This window comes from Montipora foliosa, chromosome 10 (genome assembly GCF_036669935.1).
Source record: "Montipora foliosa isolate CH-2021 chromosome 10, ASM3666993v2, whole genome shotgun sequence".
NCBI lineage: Eukaryota > Metazoa > Cnidaria > Anthozoa > Scleractinia > Acroporidae > Montipora > Montipora foliosa.
Genome location: NC_090878.1, coordinates 19582305 through 19589804, shown reverse-complemented (window position 1 = coordinate 19589804; position 7500 = coordinate 19582305). Strand labels below are relative to the sequence as shown.

The following is a 7500-nucleotide window of genomic DNA, read 5'->3' as shown; positions in this document are numbered from 1 at the left end:
CGGTGAAAGGATCATATATGGGTAATCGTTAGTTGTTGTCCTTCAGTAGCATTTGAGAATATATGGTTCCAAGTTCTAGTGAGGCCTAACACTACTGTTAAGCAAATTATACCCAATTATTCCATCAGAATTGGGCCCACACAAGGACAGAGAAAAACTCTGACCAGGGTGGGATTTGAACCCACGACCTTCGGATTAGATCACCGCCGCTCTACCGACTGAGCTACAAGGCCAGAACGGGAGCAGTGCTCTATGGCGCTAGAAGATTAGACTCTTAAATAAAGTTCCTTTCCTTTTTCCTTTCCTTGCAAGCTGATTGAATTCCTTCTAGCTGCAGTAGTGGATGCTGCTCTGGTCCTGTGTGGATTAAACTGCATTGTGTCTGTGCCAGCAGCATCCAGTGAAATTTTAACCCATCTACATGTACTTAGAGTGTCCCTTCTTATCCTTTTTTGAGGCTTGACAAAACTGATAAGTAATTCTGTATCTTCTGAGTTCTGTGCAAGTAATTTATTTAACTGCATGAAGTTGCCATTGCAGAGTTCTTGCCATTGACGAAGCTGTCGCTTGACCTCACACGATAAAGCATCTGTTTGGACAAACAGTGGTAAGGCGCTCATCATTACCTAAATTTTTGTGTTTGTAGATGACCCATACAATGAATATAAACTCTGATTATGTATAACTTGTGCTGTGTTATGTTGTCTATAAGTTACAGTGAAAGAGATCACTGCCATTATTCATGTAAAAGACGCTGTGTTTCCATACAATTGTGATCCGTATATGATTCAAATTTCCACGTTAGATGAATGAAGAATTCAAAGTTCACTTCACTCTGAGGTGCTCAGCGTTAAGCTAATTGACTGAGGCAAATCGAGATTGGCTTATGAATAGTATGTGTAGTTACTATATATTTCTCGTTCTTCAAAGGTTACTGCTGCAAGAATACAATAGTGTCCTGGTATTGTATTACAGTAATAAGCAATTGTAGTTTCCAACCTCAGACTTGTGGTTTTGATTTGAGATAATTCGACTGCATTTTATCCTGTAAATGCGTGCCTTCCGCTGTTTGATTTTGAGGGCTTTTATCGGAAATGGATCCTCCCCCTCCCTCCTCCCCTGCCCCCCCTTCCATCCCCCTTCACCACAACACCATGTCAAGATAAATGTATAGATGGGTTCTTTGTTTCTTTGCTCATCTTCCTGAACAACATTGTCCTGGGTGGGGGAGGGGAGGGCTACATTGTTGGCCTTCTTTTTAAGTTGTGGTCCAGAAGTTAAAAGAACAGGATAGTCTCATTATTGAATTAAATTTATTTCTTAATGTGTGCTTGGACAGTTAATTTTATGCTCATTAAGGAAACATGCACAATCAGTAGTCACATTGCAATGATTGTAGATATTCAGCCAGTTTGTAGACCTTCAAGTGTAATGGAATTTGAGAATGTAATATTGCCTCACCTTTTCCTATCTACAGTAGTATGTCATAAATGTAACAGAAAAGTTAAAAACAGTGTTCTCAAAAGTGACAAAATTGAAGTCAGCGGTACTCTTGCATGGCATGTAAGTTATTAAAGGAAGAAAATAGGCATACAGTGCATCAAGAAATTAATACCTGTCAATTTTTTAATGACAAAAGGTTGCAAGTTATAATCTTCTGATGAACAAAACAGTTTGTTTCTGTTTTAATTTAAGGCAAAAGTGAATTTCACTTTGTACGAAGGTATTGACACCAGTGTCTGGCAGTCTAGAAGTGACTCGAACAATAGTCATTGTCATTATCCATACTTGACGAGCTTTGAATTCTTACCAAACAGCCATGTGAGAGAAGTGTATACATGTAGTTCAAGTGGGGGTTATAGATGAAAGATAGAAGTGATCCTTGCTTGTCTTTTATATAATCAAACTGAATTGCTTGGTTAGAATAAGTGCCTTAAACAAGAGAGGTAATGGAATGTTCGATCACAAAGTTTGAGCTGAAGTCCTCAATGACTAGGTTGTTATTCCAACCCAAAGTGCTTGTATCTGTTTGGTAGACTGTTTCACACCTTGGTGGAGCTGGCATGACCGCTTTGGCTGGCAAGCTATCCACTGTTGTTCAGCTTGCTACATTGTACAATACTCCTACGGATAGTAACTGCATATGAATTCCTATTCTACTAGTCTACACATTTGCTTGACGTGCTAAATTGGTGCACTCCTGGTCAGAGGTTCACTTAATGGTGTCTCGGGTATTGCTGGGGTTGGTTCACGTATACATGTAGCTTCCCTTGGTGTTGTGGCTAGTTGGGGTTCTTAATGTTTCTGTTAAGTTTGAATTGTTTCTTTCAGATTCAAATTATAGTGTTACTTTACACGTAAAAAGAACTGTTTCAACACAATGTGTCAACTAATTTTGTTGCTGATTGTAGTTCACAGGTACTCCTCATTAAATTATAATTTAAAGTGGAGTACCTGTGAACTACAATCAGCGACAAAATTAGTTGACACAATGTTATGTTTAAACAGTTCTTTTTACGTGTAAAATAACACTATATAATTTGAATCGTGCTCTAAATTATTGATGAGACCCACCCTCCCCCACCCCCTTTCAATGTCGCTTATTTGTACCCAAATATCCCAGGAATCACCCTAAAACATTGTTCGGGTGGCAAGGGGGTGGACTGGACTACCTAAGAAGGCTAAAAGACAGAAGAAATGCGGCATAGGGGGTAGTAATGGTCAATGTGGCCACAATTTTGACGCTGATTGTCTGAGTTGGTTGTCACTGTATTGCCATACGGTCACTTTGTTTATTGGAGTGGGAAGGCATATATCCTTTGCATTTAATATGGTGCTCCAAAAAGAAAAAAAGGTGTAATTCTCTGATCTACTGTAAATGGAAAATGGCCTGGATTTTGACGGGGTTTCAGTATGACGTAAATTGAAGCCATTTCAGTGCTTTCTGTGAGTCAAGTTGAAAATACATGTACACATAATTTGCTACATGTACATCAAAAGGTGTGATTTCCATCCTTTCGCTTTTTACAGTACGGTACAATGTAGAAACATCCTGGAACCAATTTCGGAATAATTTGCCTTAAACAAGTATATTTCGGTCAACACTTGACATCTAAAACACGCTCAACATGTACAAAATTAGCTGTTGTTTGCGTATGAGAAACAGACATTACCTCTCCTTTAACTGCAATCACATGCCATGAAAATGGAACATCCACTTTGGGAAAAACAAATCCTTAGCAAACATTGTTGTACAAAGATACATTTTCATACAGGTCCATTTTTAACATTACTTAATTGCTTTCGCGTTAGTCTCCTTTCAGAGAAGGGATTGCTAACGCTTAGTAGCAAGTCTTCTAATTGACGTGTCAGGTTCCATGTTCTTTGGAATGACCGACTGAGCAAAAGGAACTACCTGATTGTGCTAAATCCTTTGCGAGATTTGTTTTACAATGAGGTACAGAAGTGACCAAATTTGTACCAGCTACGCATTATGACATTTATGTGAAACGGTCTGCCACAGCTTTTCACTGAGAAAATAATATGATGCCATTTCTTGCTGTGGCGATGGTAGACTCTGTTTGGAAGGTAGACCGTTGGTAAATGGAATAGACGATATGTACAGGGTTTTTAACTGTGTGAACTTTATTATGAATCATCTGGTAATGTGTTGGATTGAGTAGAAAAGAAAGTACTAGTTGAATTGTCCTGTTTCCTGGAAGATACGATTTTCAACTGTAATGTCACCATCCCCATTGAACGTCAGCAACGAAGACAATAAATGTTATTGTGTTGCATACATGTAATACAAGCCATGTGTAACATTCGGAGCATCAGATCTGCAGTGCAAAATACTTTGCTCGCTTTAGTACTTAGTACGGAGTCTTCTGTTAGCGATGATAAGTCCAAACACTTGAAAATCGATGCCAACATATGTTAGTAATTAATATCCTTTCGTGTTTGGTACAATGTGCTTTGCAATTCGCGGGCAAACTTCTAAAATGTTTCAGAGCTTACAGTACACGATATCTAACAATTATTGTTTCTTTAGTTCCTGCTTTTCTAAGTTGAAAATTTTCCCTACAGGATTCAAATCCGCACTTGCAAAATTATTGGAATCAATCAGACAACAAGTTGCAAAAATAGTGGAGACACTTCACCCTCTTGGGGCGTTATTAATTTACCTAATATTATCTCTCGCACTGCAGTTCCCCCCCCCCCCCCTCCCCAAGTAGTGAACATTGAAAGGGGGAGAGGGGAGGGGAAGTGGGAAAGGTTTAAATTCTAGATACGGCGGGTATTGGAAGCTAGAAAAGGTGTTTTTAAATGAAAGTGTCTCAACATTATTATTTTTGCAAGTTGTTGTAGCCACTACATAACTTATGTCGGTATTTCTTTCACCGGGTATGCCTCAGTCAATCAGTTGTGAGCGATGTTAGCTATTCATGCTAGCCCGCCTTTGTACTGGGTAAGTACATGCTTAATGAAACAGGTGTTATGTCCAATCTTTAAACTAATTTGACACCTTTCGATTTTGTTTCAATGGAAACTCATTGAAAGGTCGAAGTGTAGTCTTTGATCCTTTTTCGATCATTCGCAAACTAGCAAATACAAATACTTGAAGCTCTGCATAAAAATTAATGTATTTTAGAAATTCATGTTTTCTGTCTATGATCAGGATCAGAAAATTATGGACACTTTTTGCGACAAAACTTTTGCATCTGACGACTGAAAATTTTTTGTAGTTGCCAGCTGGCACCTGCTCCAAAAAGTTGATTTCGGACCCTGCATGTAATCCCTCGAGGCACTGGTGTAACTCAGCAGAATTCCAATCAAACTTCACCTTACAGTTAAGTCTCTTTTTAAATCCTACGGCGTTACCAGTGGCGTGTGGCTTACATAAGATTTCAAAGCAACAGACAAGTCAAACTCCACAACATACTGTAAACAGGTGTATTACCATGTCATCCCTTACATACAACAATTAGTTATTTCATAACAGCAACATTAAGAGCACCTGTGTCAAACTGTTACTTGAACGATAGGCTTACATGTATAATAAAAACGAGAAAATATGTGGTCATAGAAGAGCAGCTATATCAAGAATCTCTTGCAAGCTGACTGAATTTCCTCTGGCTGCAGTAGAGGAGGCTGCTCTGGTGCTATGTGGATTGAACTGCATTGTGTCTGTTCCAGCAGCATCCAGTGAATTCTTAACCCAACTACTTAGAGTATCCCTTCCGATCCTCTTGTAATGCTTGACAAAACTGCTGAGCAAATATGACTCGGTATATCTTTTGAGTTCGGTGCAAATACTCTTTGAGGTGTGTAAAAACGCAGTTTCATTGCGTGTCTGTGTATCCACTTGCTTGGCCATTTCTATACTTAAATATTTAAGCTAATTCCTTAGTATTGCATTGCGCATCCCTACTGCACGGTGACCCCCGATTTTTTTTTCGTGAAGGTATTTGCTAAGAACAGTCTAATAAAGAACATATTTGAAGAAGAAAAAAAGTTTGATAGTAAAACATGAAATTTTTTTGGAAAACAGTTCCGTACTGGGTGTATTTTACCCAAGGCGAGGACTTCAAGCTAACCACGGAACTGTCCCAAAAAGTGCACTATTCGAACAACCAGGGAATCAAAGACGGCGTAAATGAGGCAATACTGCTTATGCAAATAAAGCTTTATTTTCAAAATAAAATTTTGTGTCTTTGAAGTAATAATCTTTAATCAATAATCACTTTTTTTTACCCTCGGTAGCTACTAGCTAATATCTCTGAGCATTGAACACATTCAATTGTTAAGAATTCCAACTGGCGGGAGGCAAACCAGTTGGCTATTTTACAAGTGCGCCAGGAAATTGAACCAGGGACTACCTGAAACAAATTCAGTGAGTAGTCAGAACGCGGTCTTGAACCCGGGATCTCTGGATTTCAATGCACGGGCCGTAACCACTCGGCCACACTGCCTCCAAGACTTAATTTTGTATGAAGGTGATTCGAATTTTTAACGCAAAAACAGTAAAAAATACCCCATTTTAAGACCCTGCTGACGCGTAAACAAGCACGGTGACCCCATTTTTTTATTGCAATTTTTTAATGTTCATATCATGAATGTTAATTAGGCCAAGTTTCCAAAAACGTTTGATAGTAGAACAATTTAAAGGGAATTACCTTAAACTATTGTACTGCGTTTCAGCATATTCACTTCAGAATAATTATACTTAACAACATTTCAAGAGAATGAGTGGTATTTTCCACTACGTCTATCCACTTCAGAATAAGATACTTAGAACACTACCGTGGGTGGTAATAATTTTACACCACGTGTACAGTTACTGTACATGTTTCTCTTAAGAGGTGCAGCTGTATTCCTCTGTCAGTTACGATGCTCTGTTTGCATTGTTATGTGTGTGGGCTTAAATGATTTTTGTTAGGAGAGTCAAACCTTATAAAAGTATTCTATTCAGAGACTAATTTTGATAGACAAGTGTATTAACTTCATCAAATCACCATTGCAGAGTTCTTTCCCTTGACGAAGCCACTGCTTGAGCTCACACAGAAGAGCGTCCATTTGGACCAAGAGTGGTAAGTTACTCATCATTACTGAAAGCTTTTAATGTGGTATACAATGTACATATATGATCCACGCGATGCAAGCAGCTGTGATTACGTGTAACTTGTGCTATATGTTATGTTGTTTGTGGGTTACAGTGAAAAATTCATGCAAAAGACACCCTTTTCTCATACACTTGTGATCTATATATGATTCAATTTTCCCTGTTGGATGAACGAAGAATTGAAAGTAATAAGTGGTTAGGGTTTGAAGCTTATTAAAATTGAGGCAAATCTGCAAGTGTAGATTCTAGAAATTATTACGCATCCTCTTATTGGCATATGAATACCATGTATTCTTGCATTCCTCATTCTTCAAAGGAAGCATGCAGGTACAAAAATACAATAGTGCATGTATAGCAGCATTGCTTTTTAATTGATTTGAGTCTAAAGCTTTCAAACTCGGAATGGTATCTCCTGGCATTTTGGATTTGAGATAACATGACTGCATTTCATCCCATAAATGGGTGCCTTCAACTGTTTAATTTGAGGGATTGTAGGAGAAATAATGTGAAGCTTTGTGATTTCTATGCTGCTACTCTATTGGTCAAGAAGCTTCGGCTGGTTACGAACACAAAACTAACGAATCATGACTTTTGCCTTTTTTTAAAGCCGTGTTCAGTCATACTCAACGTTGATTATGATCAACTGAGGTATAATTCAGGCCATTATACTCCATTCAATTTCATTCAATTATGGCTCTGTTTACATCTGTGAAAATTCAAATACAATAGGCAGGGTAACCTCCCAGTGTGAGACAAAATGGCGCGGTATTGCGTGGTTTCCACGATTATCATCACCATCATGTGCTTGAGGCGAGAAAAGAAGCAAGGATAGCTTCCGAGAATAGAAGAAGACAAATCCAAACCTTCGCTCCCTAAAG

General features: G+C 38.4%; 1 protein-coding gene across 9 annotated transcripts in view; it reads left to right on the top strand.

Moving 5' to 3' along the window:
- Positions 1-7500, top strand: part of LOC137973057 (tetratricopeptide repeat protein 28-like) — a 178050-nt gene that overhangs the window by 155426 nt on the left and 15124 nt on the right. Inside the window, exons 3-4 of one of the 9 annotated variants that reach the window (XM_068819778.1) lie at positions 541-607; positions 6524-6590. The exons of 7 other annotated variants lie outside the window; for them this stretch is intronic. The gene's annotated coding sequence lies outside the window, so the exon portion shown is untranslated. The remainder of the gene's footprint in view (positions 1-540; positions 608-6523; positions 6591-7500) is intronic. One more of the 9 variants, XM_068819779.1, reaches the window with a different exon arrangement.